Genomic DNA, 18,146 nt, shown 5'->3' on the forward strand with positions numbered 1-18,146 from the left:
AATTCAAGAAATTGTCCAAAGCATCCAATGACACCCTCCTGAATCGCGTAGTATGTGGCACAATAGTTTACTTGCTACTTTCTTTTAAAAACCATCTCATCTTAATCTTTAATGGACATAGAGACTGTACTATACTGTCATGTTTAAGTTTTATTTCCTTCCCCATCAAAAGAATGGCTCTGTACATGCAGTGGCAATATGGGTGTTGGGGGTCACCTCCCCAACTGAACACATGAGAAGAAAACCTCCCTCAACACATTTATTTATTTATTTATTTTATTTTATTTTATTTACTTTACTTCTATACCGCTGTTCTCAGACCGGAGGCAACTCACAGCAGTTCACAACACACAGGAAACAGCAAAATTCAATGCACCAATATAAAAAACAGTTAATAACCTAATCTAATACACAGTTAGTACACAATTCCTATAATAACCATTCACATCCATGCACTCATGGCTATTCTCCACCTCCATCATTCATCAGGGAATACCTATCAATTTTGCTGTTCTAGACTTTACTTACTTTTTTACTTAGGCGATCCCTCGTTGGACGAATAAGATGGTCCTCCATCATGGGTTTCCTTGTGGATTTGTAGGTGGCTGTGGAGCCCTATTCTTGACCCGCATCTTCTCCCACAGTGAAGGCATTGGTTTCCAGGTGGAAGGCGGTCCCGGTTGGGGTTGGCTTGATGCGCCTTCCTCCCGGCACATTTCTCTCTTTCATCCTCCACTCGTGCCTCCTCGAATTCTGCAGCACTGCTGGTCACAGCTGACCTCCAGCTGGAGTGCTCAAGGGCCAAGGCTTCCCAGTTCTCAGTGTCTATGCCAGAGATTTTAAGGTTGGCGTTGAGGCCATCTTTAAATCTCTTTTCCTGTCCACCAACGTTCCGTTTTCCATTCTTAAGTTCAGAGTAGAGCAACTGCTTTGGGAGACGGTGGTCAGGCATCCGGACAAAAGTGGCCAGCCCAGCAGAGTTGATGGCAGAGAACCATCACTTCAATGCTGGTGGTCTTTGCTTCTTCCAGCACACTGACGTTTGTCCGCCTGTCTTCCCAGGATTTGCAGGATTTTCCAGAGGCAGCGCTGATGGAATCGTTCCAGGAGTTGCATGTGACATCTAGACAGTCCACGTTTCGCAGGTATATAGCAGAGTTGGGAGGACAATAGCATTATAGACAAGCACCTTGGTATCCCTACGGATGTCCCGGCCCTCAAACACTCTCTGCTTCATTCGGGAAAATGCTGCACTCGCAGAGGTCAGGCGGTGTTGTATTTCGGTGTCGATGTTGACTTTGGTGGAGAGGTGGCTGCCAAGGTAGCGGAAATGGTCAACATTTTCTAATGTTACACCATTAAGCTGTATCTCTGGCATTGGAGAGGGGATGACTGGTGACTGCTGGAACAGCACTTTGGTTTTCTCGATGTTCAGTGACAGGCCAAGCTTCATGTATGCTTCTGCGAAGGTGTTTAGAGTGGCTTGTAGATCTGCTTCTGAATGCACACATATGACATTGTCATCAGCATACTGGAGTTCTATAACAGATGTTGTTGTAACCTTGGTTTTGGCTTTCAGTCTGCTGAGGTTAAACAGCTTGCCATCTGCCCGATAGATGAGTTCCACTCCGGTGGGAAGCTTCCCATCAGCAAGGTGAAGTATCATCAGAGGCAGCCCTAGGTAATTTTCAACAGTAAGCAAACAGTATTTTGGTGCGCCCCCCACCCCCAACCAATAATTGATATGGAGCAGGAACGAGAGGGGCGAGACGAGGCTAAAGTGCCCGGCCCCTTCGGGAAGAGGATCACTCGGCAGTGAGGCAAGGAAGCCGAGGCTCCCCCCGGACTGCTAGGACTGTTGTGAGCCAAGGGGGCGCTCCTCAAGTGGTGGTCGAGGGGCATTTACAGAGGCGCCTCTGCGCCCCTGTCAAAAAAAGTGTACTGCAACTGCTTACTTTGCGTAATGGACGAGCCGCCCCTGAGTATCATAGCGATGAAGATGGAGAATAGAGTTGGGGCAATAACACATCCCTGTTTGACACCCGATTCCACCTTAAATGGGTCACTTTTGGAGCCATTGCTGTCCAAGACTGTTGCCATCATGTCATCATGGAGGAGCCGCAGGATGTTCATAAATTTGTTAGGGCACCCGACTATTTGGAGGATGGTCCAGAGAGCGCTGTGATTCACTGTGTCGAATGCCTTTGCACAGTCGATAAATGCCATGTACAGAGGTTGGTTTTGTTCCCTGCATTTTTCTTGGAGCTGTCGTGCAGTGAAGATCATGTCCACGGTTCCTCTGGAGGGGCAGAAGCTGTTCTGGGATTCTGGGAGGGTGTCTTCTGAGAGGGGTAGAAGGTGGTTTGCAAGGATCCTTGCGACGATTTTCCCAGCGGAGGTTAGGAGGGAGATACCTCTATAGTTTCTGCAGTCTGTTCTTTCCCCTTTTTTGAAGAGGGTGATGATGGTGGCATCTTTGAAATCTCCTGGGATTTTCTCGGTCACCCACACTTTTTCTATGAGCTGGTGGAGTTGTTGTGTCAGCTCGGGTCCTCCCTCTTTAAAGATTTCAGCAGGGATCCCATCAGGTCTGCTGGCTTTGTTATTCTTTTGTTGGCTGATGGCATTGCTGACTTCTTCCAAACTAGGCAGTGCTGCAAGCTCATCCCTGGTTTGTTGTTGCGGGATTTGTGAGAGGACCTCTTCAGCCACATTGGAGATGCGGTTCAGGAGGCTTTGGTAGTGCTCTTTCCAACGTAGTGCGATTGACTTTTGGTCCTGCAGGAGTTTGGTTCCATCTGATGAGCGGAGAGGCTGTATGCCATGGCTTCTTGGACCATAGATGACCTTTGTGGCTTTGAAAAATCCCTGAGCATCATGGGTATCTGCCAGGTGTTGGATTTCTTCAGCCTTCTTTGTCCACCAGATGTTCTTGAGTTCTCTTGTCCTTCTTTGGACCTCAGCTTTTGCACTGGCGTAGATCTTTTTCTTAGCAGCACAGTTGATGTCTCTTTGCCATGTTTGGAAGGCTTTCCATTTCTTGTCAATTAACTGTTGGATCTCGTTGTCATTTTCGTCAAACCAATCTTGATGTTTCTTGGTTTGATATCCAATGGTTTCTTCGCAGGCTGTGATGATGGAGGTCTTCAGTTTGTTCCAATGTTCCTCAACATTTTCGGGGTGTTCTTTGTGTAGATGGTCGTTGAGTGCTTTTTGGAGAAGGGCTCGTCTGGAGGGCTCCTGAAGGGCTTGGGTGTTCATTTTGCGCCTTGTCTTTCTTCCTTGGAGTCTGCGCTTGGGGGCGATCTTGATAGCCATCGTGGATCGGATTAGCCTGTGGTCAGTCCAGCAGTCGTCACCACCTGTCATGGCTCTTGTGAGAAGCACATCACGGTGGTCTCTGACAAGTGTGGTTACATAGTCTAAGAGGTGCCAATGCTTTGACCGGGGGTGCTTCCATGATGCCTTGCACTTGTTTTTCTGGTGGAAGAGCGTGTTGGTGATGACAAGGTTGTGTTCCGCACATTTGGTGAGAAGCAGGATGCCATTCGAGTTGTTATTTCCAACCCCGTCTTTTCCTATGGTCCTTGGCCACAGGTCGAAGTCTCGCCCGCCTCTTGTATTAAAGTCCCCCAGGAGGATGATTTTGTCCTCCTTAGGTATCCCCGATAGGATGGTGTCCAGCTGACAGTAGAATTTTTCCTTGATGTCTTCATCAGCATCTAGTGTTGGTGCATAGGCACTTATGATGGTTACCTGTTGGTTTTTGGCAAGATCAATTCAGAGGGTTGAGAGTCGTTCGTTGATGCCAGTGGGAATTCGGACAGATGTTTCATCAGATCATTTCTGATAGCAAAGCCAACTCTGGTAATTCTTTGGTCTTCTTCAGGCAGTCCCTTCCAGAAGAAGGTGTAGCCTCCTTTTTCTTCCTTCAGTTGTCCCTCTCCTGCTCTCCGGGTCTCCTGAAGGGCTGCTATGATGGCAGTCCTGCGTTTGGGGCGTTCACTGCCACTGTTGTCCATCAGAGTCCGTATGTTCCACGTACCGAAGTTCCGTCTGTGATACCAGATGAGAGACTCCCCCCTGGGCACACAGAAGACTGGGCGACTTGGAAGGCGCTGAACAGACTGCGCTCTGGCACCACGAGATGCAGAGCCAATCTTAAGAAATGGGGCTACAAAATTGAATCCACGACATGCAAGTGTGGAGAAGAGCAAACCACTGACCACCTGCTGCAATGCAACCTGAGCCCTGCCACATGCATGATGGAGGACCTTCTTGCGGCAACACCAGAGGCACTCCAAGTGGCCAGACACTGGTCAAAGGTCATTTAATCAGCTACCAAGTTTGCAAAATTTGTGTGGGTTTTTTTATCTGTTTGTTTGTTTTGTTCTGTTAGAAATGTAATACAATGTTCTGGTTGCGGATGACACGATAAATAAATAAATACTGAAGTTCATTTTCCTTTTTTGGCCGCAGGGTGGTGACCCCACTGGACGCGGCAGTCCAGTCAGGGATAAGAGAGGCAGACTATGTTTAGGGCACCTTTTCTAGCCCCCTCCCCGTATGGGGTGAGCAGAGTGGGTCCTAAAAAGGGCTGCTCAGTCGCGGATACAGCTGCCGAACTACTCAACTGCCTCGGACCTTGAGGTAGAACGACTGAGTCCGTACCCACCGCCCATGTGCCAGTCTGTGACTAGGGGCTTCCAGATTTCACATCTGGTGCACCTTCTAAACACCTCCCATTGAGTGGGTTGATAGCTCAATTCAGTTCCACAGAGAGGAATCTGGCTGTTTTATTATTATCCATGTTGTAGTGACATCTAAGTGGTTCCTTTATTACACTGCACCACTCTAGTGCTGTATTCTGTTTTAATTGCCATGACAACATGCTGGGCTTCATAGTATAGTGAGGCCTAAGAACTACCTTGAATTAGACTGCACAGCTCTTCTCTGCAAACTGCAAATCCCAGAATTTAATGGCAGTAAAAATGGAATATAGGGCTATTAACAGCATAGTGGGGTGAGGATATCAGATGGATGTGGATCTTGACTAGGAAGAGTGTGTAAGAAGCATCAACTTGTTTGGAATACAGCAACCAAACTACTGATGAAAGCTAGCCCAAGTCATCATGTTATTCTTATGTGATAAGACTCAAATTAGCTACCAATATGTTTCCAGATATTTTAAATGGTGGATTAATACCTAGGTCCCAATCAAATTAACTTTAAGATGCCACATATGGTCTCCTGTGGAGATTGACTTTGGCTGCTTTCATTTCAGACTAAAATGACAAACGAGACCTTCTCATTTTATTAAATTGTTTTGAATTTTGAAATGTCTTTAGATTTGGGCAAATATTTATAATGATGGTTTAAGGCATCAGGTGAAAAAGTGACATTTGTCTCTTTGGTATGTTTTTGCAAGAATGTTGGCACTATGAAACCACTTTTATTAATGTGTGAATAATATTGAGAAATAAAATATTAAACAAATTTGCTAAACTTTGCTTACCCGGCTTATCGTTAATCCAAGTTCCTAGTTTATCATCTGAATAGTAGAAAATATCTAAGGAAAACCAAAACAATGTTCATAACTGCAATGAATAATATGAGTTTTGCAGATTAACATTTGATTACAAACATTGCCAATAATCTTCTAAATTTGGAAATGACACCAAGGCAGGAGTATCATCCAAAAATAGGCTTTTAAGCAGTTGTCTGGGACCAGAAGCAAGTATAATTGAACTCAAATGGATTAATCTCTGAGTAGACAGCATGAGTAGGTATTTTAGTATGATCAATCATTTTATTAAACTGTTTTTATTGCTTTATTAATACAGGGCAATTGATGAGAGATATTGACAAGCTGGAATGTGTCCAGAGGAGGGCGACTAAAATGATCAAGGGTCTGGAGAATAAGCCCTATGAGGAGTGGCTTAAGGAGCTGGGCATGTTTAGCCTGAAGAAGAGAAGGCTGAGAGGAGATATGATAGCCATGTATAAATATGTGAGAGGAAGCCACAGGGAGGAGGGAGCAAGCTTGTTTTCTGCTTCCTTGGAGACTAGGACGCGGAACAATGGCTTCAAACTACAAGAGAGGAGATTCCATCTGAACATTAGGAAGAACTTCCTGACGGTGAGAGCCGTTCAGCAGTGGAACTCTCTGCCCGGAGTGTGGTGGAGGCTCCTTCTTTGGAAGCTTTTAAACAGAGGCTGGATGGCCATCTGTCAGGGGTGATTTGAATGCAATATTCCTGCTTCTTGGCAGGGGGTTGGACTGGATGGCCCATGAGGTCTCTTCCAACTCTTTGATTCTATGATTCTATGTCAATGTATTGTAACGAATTCCAAGGCATTAGGTGAAAAATGAGCAATACTGTTATGGAGTAAGGGATTCCTCCAGACGAGAAAGTAAAAACAGTTGGCTTGAGAAAGGATATGTGAATTGGGCCTTCACATTCTCATTCCTACCAATACATCATATCTAAAATCACCTGGCCCTACCAAGTTCCTGACTCTGACCTGAGATCACGGTGTGAGTCTTGTTTTTGCTAGCTATCTCATATGTGTAAGTAAAGAAAGCAGCAATGCTTGCCACCCCCTGATGGGCATTGCAATGAATCAAATGTTTCTCATCTAATAGAAAGGATAAGCAAAAGAAACACTGTTGTGCCCTTATGTCCCCTCCAAAGTTATTTGCAATGAATTTATTACAAGTTATAACCATGCTCAGGATTAACATACAAGTAAAGAGAGGATGGAAGATTATCCTTCTGTTAAGGATCAGATTGTAAATAAACATCTATTACCTACTGATTCCTTTTTTATTTTTAGTTTCTTGGCTCTGAATGCCAGGGTGCAAGATTCTGGGATACCAATTGTCTTCTTACTACTGCTACTACCCTAGAAAAGAGAGAGAAAAAACAAAACCCTGGATCAACTACAAGGAAAATGGCATTGATGTGAAAGCAGGTACTTTGTTTATTCCCTTGAAATTTGTGAATGGTTTAAAGCAATTCAGATCCAACCTTCAGCCCCAATTTGAGACAGGCTTGATAAAAGATATCGCCTCCCATTTGGCTGGATGTCTCAAGTTGTGCAGATTCCACAGCCTCTACTGCTGCAGTCACAATGTACAGGTCCTTTTTATGCTCCTTTGATTGTTTAATGAACTCATGATCCATGTCAATTTTTCTGAAGCAGAAAAAATATACATCCATTATCCAAAATATAAGTAACAGCACAAATTGCACAGAACAATCTATCTATATAAATAAAATGTAATATTCATTTGTGGGATTAACAGAACTCAAAAACTCCTGGACCAATTGGCACCAAATTTGGCTGCAAAACACATAGTAATCCAATATATGTCTTTCAAACAAAAAAAATCTTTAAAAATGAAGTAGAAATAACTTTAACCCCCCCCCCCCCGTCCTCAAAATACCTAACAGAGCATGCGCAAAAGCCCCCCCCCCCCCCGGGGTGCGCGAGAACACTGACATATCAACCGTTGTGAGGAAAGAGATGCCTAGCCATAGAGTCCCTTTCCAAGCAGAAGGGCAGAGTCCGCTTTTTTGGGGAGGAGGGGAGGGATTGAGGAAAGGAAAGAGGGAAGGAAGGAGAGACGGAGGGCATGGAGACTTGGCGAGGCAAGAGGCCTCTTGAGGCCCAAGTGGCCCCCAGGGAACCCCTCCCTCCAAAACCAGAGGATTGCAAGATAAGCCTGGCTGCAGGAGTGGCTACACACACCCCTCCCCCCCCAACTTGGGACCCGTTGAGTGAAGGGAGGATGCGAACCATGGGGAGACCAGCAACTCCTCCAGTTGGGCTCTACATCCCCCTCTTCCACCCTTTCATCCTCCCCCCCCCACCAACCCCCCCCCCTTTAAAACCCCTTACAAACTGCCACGGAAGGAAGGGAAGAAGAAAGGGAAAGAAAGGAGAGAAGAAAGGAAGAAAAGGATTGGTGAAGAGAAGGATATGAATTGAAGGAAAGGTAGAAGCAAAGAAAGAGGAAGGAAAGGAGGCAGGGATGGGAGAGGGAAGGAAGGAAGGAAGGGAAAGGAGAGAGGAAGGGAGGGAGGGAGGGAGGAAGAAAGGAATTATTATTATTATTATTATTATTATTATTATTAAGGAGAGTCTAAATAGCCATCTATCAGGAATGTTTTGATGTGTTTTTCCCTTATGCCAGAATACAATGTATTGTCGAAGGGCTTTCAACATAAATACATCCTGCATATCAGATATTTACATGATGATTCAGAACAGTAGCAAAATTACACTTATGAAGTAGCAATGAAAATAGTATTATGGTTGGGGGTCACCACAACATGAGGAACTGCATTAAGGGGTTGTGCCATTAAAAAGGTTTAGAAACACTGCTAAAGACATTCTATATGTATAAAAGAGACAATTAATCTCAAAAAAAAAAAAAAGGCAAGAAGAAAGGGAAAAAATCTAGAAAAAGAAATTGAAGAGATTGAAAAAGAATATGTTATAAAGAGAGATACACAAACTTATGCAAGGTTGAGAGCAAAAAAAGAGGAATTGGATAAAATAGAAATAGACGAAGTACAAGAAAACCTAATATATTTAAGGAGGGAATTTTTTGAATTTAGTGATAGGAATTCAAAGATGTTAGCTAAATCCACACAAAAAAAGAAAATGGAAGGCATGATAAATATGATAAAAGATAAAACAGGTAAATTATGTAGAGCTATGAAAGAAAAACCGAAGGTATTTGAAGAATTTTATAATGAATTATACCAAACAAAAGCTAGCTCCATAGAAGCAATCAGGAAATATGTGGAGGAAAATTGGGAGGGTAGGTTGGAGGAGAAAGATAAAGAACTACTGGAACAACCTATTAAGAAGACAGAAGTAGAGGAAGTTATTAAGAATTTAAAAGTTGGGAAAGCTCCAGGCATGGATGGACTAGGAACAGAATATTATAAAAGCTTTAGAGAAGTTTTGACTCCAAAATTATTAGAATTGTATAATGGAATAATGAAGGGAGGTAAAATGCCAGAATCATGGAGGAAGTCACTAATAATATTAATACCAAAACCTGATAAAGACTTAATAGACCTGGGGTCATATAGGCCCATATCATTAGTTAATCAGGATGCAAAGATTTTATCTGCTATAATAGCCAATAGAATGAGTAAATGCATGTATAAGTATATAAAAAAAGATCAGTGTGGATTTGTAAAAGGAAGACAAATGTCAAATTTGATAGGGAGAGCATTAAATAAAATTTGTTTGGCTAAAGAGGGGAAGAAAAAAGTAGGGATACTATCATTAGACATTTTTAAAGCGTTTGATTGTGTGGAATGGGAGACATTAAGGGAAATAATGAACAAATTTGGAATGGGAAGTAGAATAAAAGGAATTCTAGAACAATATTACTCAAGAAATTCAGCAGTGGTAACTATAAATGATGGAGTGACAAATGAAATAAAAGTGACAAGAGGAACAAGACAAGGTTGCCCTCTGTCGCCAATTTTATTTGCCATGTGATAGAACTGTTTGCAAATGCCATTAGAAAAGACAAGAATTTAGAAGGGTTAGGAAAAAAGGAGAAACAGAAGGTGAGTTTATTTGCTGATGACACATTGCTATTTATAGAAAATATGGTAAATAAGATGGATAAAATAAAGGATCATTTGGAGATATTTGGGAGAACAACAGGGTTACAAGTTAATTGGAATAAGTCAGAAATGATGCTACTCAATTATTCAAGGAAAGAAGAAAAAGACTTTATAGAACAGAGTAATATGGGAATAAGAACTAAGAATAAAATAAAATATCTGGGAGTAATAATAACAAAGGATTTAAAAGAAATGGAAGAGGTAAATGTAGTAACATTGAGGAAAGTGGTTCAGAAAATGTTAATAGAGTATGAAGATATACACTTATCATGGTTTGGAAGGATAGCATTAGTAAAAATGAAAATACTTCCAAAGATAAATTTTATATTTAGGATGATGCCACTACAAATTACAGAAGAAGAGCTAAATAGATGGCAACAAATGATAAATAAGTATTGCAATGGTAGTAAGAGAAATAGATTAAATAAACAGTTATGGTATAGATTGCAAAAAGAGGGAGGATTAGCACTACCTAATATTAAAAAATATTATGAAGCGAGTAGATTAAGATTGGTTATAGAAGGATTGGTTAAAAAAGAAGGAGTCGATTGGCTTAGTAAGGACTCAGAAGAAGTGGAAGAAGAAATGTGGAATATATTCTTCAAACAGTTCACGAGAAAAGAAATTAGGGATATTAGAAATCCAATGTTGAGCAGTACATTAGAAGTATGGAATAAATATAGGAGAAAGTTAATAAAGGATGGGTCAATTATTACTCCAATTGTAATGGAAAAGAAGTTTCCAAAAAATCTAAAAAAAGTAATGGATAAAAAGTTAAGGGGGGAAAAATCTAGACAAGATAGGGGACTGGACAAAGGTTGGAATGAAGAAGGAAAAGATTATGGAAGAGTTTAGAGAAATAAGATTGACATGGTTCCATTGTATACAATTAGAACAATGGCTTAAAAATTGGGAAAAAAACAATAAAAATGGAAGTCAACTTAATCAATTTGAACAAATAATACAGAAGGGAAGGGATGTAGAAGAGCATGAAAACTTGAAAGGAATAATTAGTAAAATATACAAGGTAATAATTGAAATAAAGGAAGGAAACACAAAAAACAATACCCTTAAAGAGGTTTGGGAAGAAGACTTAGGGATAAAAATAAATGAATTAGAGTGGCAACAATTATGGAGACAAAGACATCTAAAAAATTTATCAATACGGGTTAAAGAAAATTATTATAAGTTAATATGGAAGTGGTATCTAACACCAGTAAGATTAGCATATATAAATAAAATTAATTCAAAAAATTGTTGGAGAGGGTGTCAAGAACCAGGAACATATATACATATGTGGTGGCAATGTAAATATGTAAATAATTTTTGGGGGAAAGTATTTAGAGAAATAGAAGATATAATGAATATGAAAATTGAGAAAAGGCGACCTCTCCCACTCCCGCCCCTGCCGCTCCGGCTTTGGCTCCTGCAGCAGCTGTTCTGGGATTGAGGGTGGAGGTGGAGCCAACTCAATGCCGGCGACGGTGAAGACAGGCCAGATAGGCTACCACGCTGCTGGCTTGTTAGTGAAGCCTGCCGCTCCTCCTCCTCACCCCCTCTGCCCTCCTCCCTACCTCCTCCTCAGACATATCAAGTATGTGTGCCAAGTTTGGTCAAATCCATCAGTGTTTGGATTCACAGTACTTTCTGGATGTAGGTGAACTACAACTCCCACTAATCAAGGTGAATTTTTCCCCAAAGGCCTCCAGTATTTTTTTCTGGCCATGGGGGCTCTGTGTGCCAAATTAGTTCCCAATCCTTCATTGGTGGAGTTCAGAGTGCTCATTGCAGGTGAACTATAAATCCCAATATATAAAACTCCAAAATGCCCAGGACAATTCTCCTCATAATGCACCAGTATTCAAATTTGGGTATATTGGGGATGTATACCAAGTTTGGTCCAGATCCATTGTTGTTTGGGTGCATACTATGCTCTGGATGTAGGTGAACTACAACTCCTATAAATCCCTCCAAAGACCTCCAGTATTTTTGTTGGTCATAAGGGTTCTGTGTGCCAAGTTAGTTCCAGGTCCATAAGTGGTGGACTTCAAGGTGCTCTTAGATGGCAGGTGAACTATACATCCCAGTACTTACAACTCGTATAAATGATGGTGAATTCTAGGTTTGTTTCTTAGATAATTAAATAAATACTTTCTTCTATGGCTGATTAAATCCATGGATACAGAAAGATGGCTGTAATGTGAAAGGCTTAAAAGAAGCACGCTGTGCAAGCCAGTTAATGCTTGGGTAAACAGGGCTTTTAATAATAATAACAGCCAACATGGCACTGCCATTCCATGGTGGTGAGATTGGGACAATAGACTGTATTTATAATGTCAGAAGCGGTACAGTTATCATGTATTTAAAAAGACACAAACAGAGCTAAAAAACTTGGCATTACACTAAATGTCCTTTGACCAGAAGCTGGGCACTAGGAATACCTTTGGTGTTGCTTTGGGAAGGTCCTCCATCATGCATGTGGCAGGGCTCAGGCTGCATTGTAGTAGGTGGTCTGTGGTTTGCTCTTTTCCACACTCGCATGTCATGGTCTCCACTTTGTGGCCCCATTTCTTAAGATTGGCTCTGCATCTCGTGGTGCCAGAGCGCAGTCTGTTCAGTGCCTTCCAAGTCGCCCAGTCTTCCTTGTGCCCAGGAGGGAGTTTCTCATTTAGTATCAGCCATTGATTGAGGCTCTGGGTTTTAGCCTGCCACTTTTGGACACTTGCTTGCTGAGGTATCCCTGTGAGTATCTCTGTAGATCTTAGTAAGCTATTTCTTGATTTAAGGCATTTCCTTGCTGGCTGAAATCCGAACAGAGGACGGGCTGGAGATGTCCCTGCTTTGAATCATAGAATCATAGAGTTGGAAGAGACCTCATGGGCCATCCAGTCCAACCCCATTCTGCAAGAAGCAGGAAAATTGCATTCAAAGCACCCCAGACAGATGGCCATCCAGTCTCTGTTTAAAACCTTCCAAAGAAGGAGCCTCTACCACTCTCCGAGGCAGAGAGTGTTGCTGAATGTCTCTCACAATCAGGAAGTTCTCCCTAATGTTCAGATGGAATCTCCTTTCTTGTAGTTTGAAGCCATTGTTCCATTGCGTCCTAGACTCTAGGGCAGCAGAAAACAAGCTTCTTCCCTCCTCCCTATGACTTCCTCTCACATATTTATACATGGCCCTCATCATGTCTCCTCTCATCCTTCTCTTCTTCGGGCTAAACATGCCCAGCTCTTTAAGCCACTCCTCATAGGGCTTGTTCTCCAGACCCTTGATCGTTTTAGTCACCCTCCTCTGGACACATTCTAGCTTGTCAATATCTCTTTTCAGTTGTGGAGCCCAGAATTGGACACAATATTCCTGTGGTTGTTATTATGGTTGTTATTAAGCAAAGCAGGATGGCCACCTATCATCCCGATGTGTGTTTCTGCCTGGCAGAATTAGGGTTAGACTGGCCGTTGGGAGTCCCATCCAACTCTAGGGTTCTAATATTGTTGTTGCTGTTGGGGAAAGGACATTGGAACTGGCCCTGGGCTCACTTTAGGTAAGGTAAATGTTTTCCCCTGATATTAAGTGCAGTCTTGTCCAACTCTGGGGGTTGGTGGTCATCTCCATTTCTAAGCCTAAGAGCCGGCTACGGAAGAGGAGTATATCCCAAACTCTATATCTTAACTGGAAAATGTGGGGGTTGTCTTATATGCCCAATTGTCTTATACACCGGAATATACGGTACTTAATTAACTTTAAAATATTTTACTGTTAGTATTTTAATTTAAAAAGTATTTAGTTGTTTACTTTTCAAATATTTTCCATATCACCAGGCTAGGCCACAGAAACGCATGGCAGGGAGGGTGGGGAGGGAGGGGGGATTGCCCAGGGAAGGGGCCCTTTGATGCCATGCACGGAAGGATGGGCACAGGAAACCCTTTGAGGTATAGGAAGGGGCCCCAAAGGCCATCCGGTCCAACATCAAAAACAACATCAAAGCCATCCCAACAGATAGGCAACCAGTTGGAAGGGAGTCCCAGAAGCCATCTAGTCCAATGCCCTTTGGCTGTAAAGCTGTCTGTCTGTTTGTCTATCCATCAATCAATCACTCCATCTACCACTCTCTATCTATCTATATACCTATTTATCTATGTTCTATCCATCTACCTTCTGTTCCATCTATCAATGTCCCTTCCATTTGTTCTTGCTTCAACTGGAATTCCTCTGTTTTCTGAGGGCCACAACAACGCGTGGCAGGGTACAGCTAGTGTATATAAATAAAAATGTAATGTTCGTTTGTGGGATTAACATAACTCAAAAACCACTGGATGAATTGACACCAAATTTGGACAGAATTCACATAACAACCCAATGAGCAACCATCACTAAAAATTTTGATTTAGTCATTTGGGAGTTGTAGTTGTTTGGGATTTATAGTTCATCTACAATCAAAGATCATTCTAAACTACACCAATGATGGAATTAAACCAAACTTGGCACACAGGACTGCCATGACCAACAGAAAATACTGGAAGGGTTTTGGTGGGCACTGACCTTGAGTTTTGGAGTTATAGTTTGCCTATACCCAGAGCACTGTAGACTCAAACAATGAAGAATCTAGACCAGGGGTCCTCAAACTAAGGCCTGGGGGCCGGATACGGCCCTCCAAGGTCATTTACCCAGCCCTCGCTCAGGGTCAGCTTAAGTCTGAAATGACTTGAAAGCACACAACAACAACGCCTTTATCTCATCAGCCAAAAGCAGGCCCACACTTCCCACTGAAATACTAATAAGTTTATATTTGTTAAAATTATTCTTCATTTAATTATTGTATTGTTTTTAAGTGGGCTTTGTTTTTGCACTACAAATAAGATATGTGCAGTGTGCATAGGAATTCATTCATTTCAAATTATAATCCAGCCCTCCAACAGTTTGAGGGAATGTGACCTGGCCCTATGTTTAAAAAGTTTGTGGACCCCTGGTGACCTTTCTGACACCCCCTTGCAACCTTCCAAGGGCTCCCAATCCCAGGTTGAGAAATGCTGCCTTAAGGCCGTCCAGTCGAACTCCCTTCACCAGGACAAGAAAAGATAACCAAAGCCCTCCTGACAAACAGCCATCCAGCCATAGAAACACCCCCCCCCCACACACACACATATGTATATGACAGATATAATATTATACATTTGAAAGTGAATCCCTAATGAAGGACAATGATATGTTGCATGTTCCAGAGTAGGCAAACCAGACAATCTCTACATCAACACTGACAAAGAAACAACAAGAAATACTGTTTACCCCCAAGAATAAAGAAATCATATATATTAGAAACCAACTCTTTCTCACTACTTTATTTTCCAAATCACGAGGCTGGGCCACAGCAAAGAATGGCAGGGGACAGCTAGTGGTTATATAAAAGCTAACGGCAAGAGTTCCACCATTTGCCAGGTGTTATTGAATTGAGTTCGTGACCATCAAGGATTTCGATTCTAGTATCAAAGAATTAAAAAACCCACACTATTTTACTATAGCTTTTATATTTCTATCAATACAAGATATCATGCATTAGTGAGTTTGAAACAGGTGCACAAGATCAATATACTTACAATTGTTTCACAGAATTTATGATTGTGGAACATAATTCTATCCTTTTCACCTTCACAGACATCTTAATGTCTGTAGTCACACTGGCTTCTATAGAGGCTATATCAGGTGCAGAAATTTGTCCTCCCACTGTTTGATCTACCTCTTCCTTAATGATAAATTTATCTCCATCTTTGATATCTGGAAATTAAAAATGGATAAAGTATGTGATTGAAAGATGCATTAGAAAAAAGGAAGATAACTTGGAGGATCAAGACATCTTTTTCTAATAAGGTATAGGAAAATAGCTGCCTCTACCAAATCAGATGAACAGCCTCACACCAGGGATTTGTGGAGATGATGGGGACAGAAGCTAAGACTGAACATAGCTGGGAGGGGCATGGGAAAGGACACTTTTTGTAGGTGCCTTTGGACTCTATGTGTTTTATGAGCCTATTAACCTCCATCTTTTGGAGAGGCCTTCATCAACTTCTCAGGAGAGGGCCTCTTGGTGGCTGCTCCCAGACTTTGGGACTAACCCCCCCCCCCCCCACCCTTAGAGAGATCAGGATGACCCCGTCCTTCCTCTCCTTCAGTTAGTACATCACAACATTTTGATGTTTGAAGGATTTTAAAAGTTTTAATTCTGTTGTTGTACTCATAGAATTTTATAAGCCACGTTGAGTGAAAGTTTTGGGGAAAGGGAAGAGTACTTGAGCTAAGCAACTGGTCTCTTCCATTGTATAAACAGCATGAATGATGTTGGATGCCTTGCAAGGTAAGAAATGACTTTCATTTGGATAACATAGAGAATAATGGCTTCCTTGTTTTCCTAATATTCAATAAAACAGAAATGATGATAATTATGAACGTTGTGAGTTTTCCTACTGTCATTTAGGTTCCCGTGTTGAGTGTAAGAAAACGTTCAATGCAAACCAGATGTCAGTGCCAAGTTTTTCTCTTATTCATTGGTTAAAAACGTATCATTAAGCAGACGCTATTGTATTGTGAAAACAATTAAGACATCCCTAAGTAAGAATATATTGTCTATATTAGCTTCCTTTCAGGTTCCAAGGGATGCCATGGATTAGCCACATGTTGTATGTGTGTTCTGCAGTTAAATACATTGTGAAATAATTTTTAAGAATATCTTCCACTTTTGTAAATGGATCAGTGAATAAAACTTGAGCACGGACAAAATGTTGAACTAGAAAGGTCTCTGTCCAATTCAGCACCATCCTTAGGTTCTTATAACTGAATCTTAGATGTTACCTAATTTTACAGCGTGACCGCCAGAACGAACCACATCTGTTAGTTTGTATCCAGTATTTTGAAAAGATTTAGTCATCCAGAAATAAGTCTTTGTGTTTTTGTAAAGCAGGTAAAAAGGCCGATACTTGTCATGGTCTGCACTGCTGAGTACTGGGATCCAATTTCCTTCTGGGTCCAATTCTTTTGCCAAAGACTTGGTTGCCTTATAGAATGTCATTTCACGAAGATAATTTTGACCTAAAATAGAGAAACAGTAAAAAGAACAAATTTATGAACTGCACTGCATCGTGCATCGTGCAATTAGCAGAGGAAAGACATCTGGGATGGAATGCCTGAGCCTTTGGGAAAAACTATAGTGTCTGGCTTTACTCAGGGGGCAATATGTATAAGGTAACTTAAAACAATGTATTACAAAAGGAGATTTTGCTGGTTGCAGTCACCTATCCGGAGTCTTCTGCCTCTGGTGCAAAGCGATGGTTTAAAAGCTGTTGCTTATAAGCTCTCTCAATCTTCTTTCTTATGAAGCTTAGGCTGGTCAAAAGCTTCTGTTTTCTCTGGGACTGATGGTATAAGAATACTGTTGAATGCAGGTGCCAAGGATGCCTGTTTTGGATTGCTTGGGCCTAGGATTGCCAGACAATGCCCCAAGCCTCTAGTGACTGTAGCTCTGCTGCAAAAAAAGGAGTCCAGCAAAAGAGCTCCATATGGGCAAATTGAATAGACCAACTAAGGTTGATCTTTGTGGGGATTTTATGCTCCACCCAAAAACTAATACAAAGGAACTTATCTACACTGTTGGGAAAGCCTAGAAACAGGGGGAACTAAAGCAAAGGAGAGGAAAAGGCAGAGCCAAGACTGCACAACATCCTTTTTGGAAATGGCGATTCCTTCATCTCTTCAAATGAATGTAAAGAAAGCATGTTGTCATTTCTGCTTCCCATGGTATAATTATGCAGTTAATATAATTAACCTCAGAATGTGGACAACAACTCTTCCAGAAAGTTGACACAGCTTGACGCTTATGACCGTTTCATTAAATAATGGTTTGATGATCTCTATTATAACATACGTTAATATTAGCTCTGTTGCTGTTATGTGCCTTCAAGTCAACTCTTACTTATGTCAAAACCTAAGTTCTGAAATCGAATTAGGGGAACTTTCAAGCACATCTGTTGAATTTATGTTTTCATAGTCTTGTTCCATGCTGGGATAGATATTATATCTTCAAAACAACCTGGCCCCAGTGAGTTCATGATACCACTAAATTCTACCATGGAGTCTGTGAACCAGCAGTTTCCTGAATCAGTTTCCTGAAAAAGCATGAGATGGTCAAGTTTTTGTCCCATCCCTTCCTGACAACTCCTTCCTTGCTTCTGGCACTCCAAAACATGGAGTCCCCGGTGGCGCAGTGGGTTAAACCCCTGTGCCAGCAGGACTGAAGACCGACAGGTCACAGGTTCGAATCCAGGGAGAGACGGATGAGCTTCCTCTATCAGCTCCAGCTCCTCATGCGGGGACATGAGGGAAGCCTCCCACAAGGATGATAAAAACATCAAATCATCCGGGCGTCCCCTGGGCAACGTCTTTGCAGACGGCCAATTCTCTCACACCAGAAGTGACTTGTAGTTTCTCAAGTCGCTCCGGACA

General features: G+C 41.9%; 1 long non-coding RNA gene across 1 annotated transcript; it reads right to left on the bottom strand.

Moving 5' to 3' along the window:
- Nucleotides 1–7,045: 7,045 nt before the first annotated feature.
- LOC137097369 (uncharacterized) lies at nucleotides 7,046–16,732 on the bottom strand. Its single transcript, XR_010910166.1, has 3 exons — nucleotides 16,500–16,732; nucleotides 15,251–15,428; nucleotides 7,046–7,197 (listed from the first exon to the last, which is right to left on the bottom strand). It is a non-coding gene; the product is annotated as an uncharacterized lncRNA (long non-coding RNA).
- Nucleotides 16,733–18,146: the final 1,414 nt, after the last annotated feature.

The sequence above is a fragment of the Anolis sagrei genome, chromosome 6, assembly GCF_037176765.1.
Source record: "Anolis sagrei isolate rAnoSag1 chromosome 6, rAnoSag1.mat, whole genome shotgun sequence".
NCBI lineage: Eukaryota > Metazoa > Chordata > Lepidosauria > Squamata > Dactyloidae > Anolis > Anolis sagrei.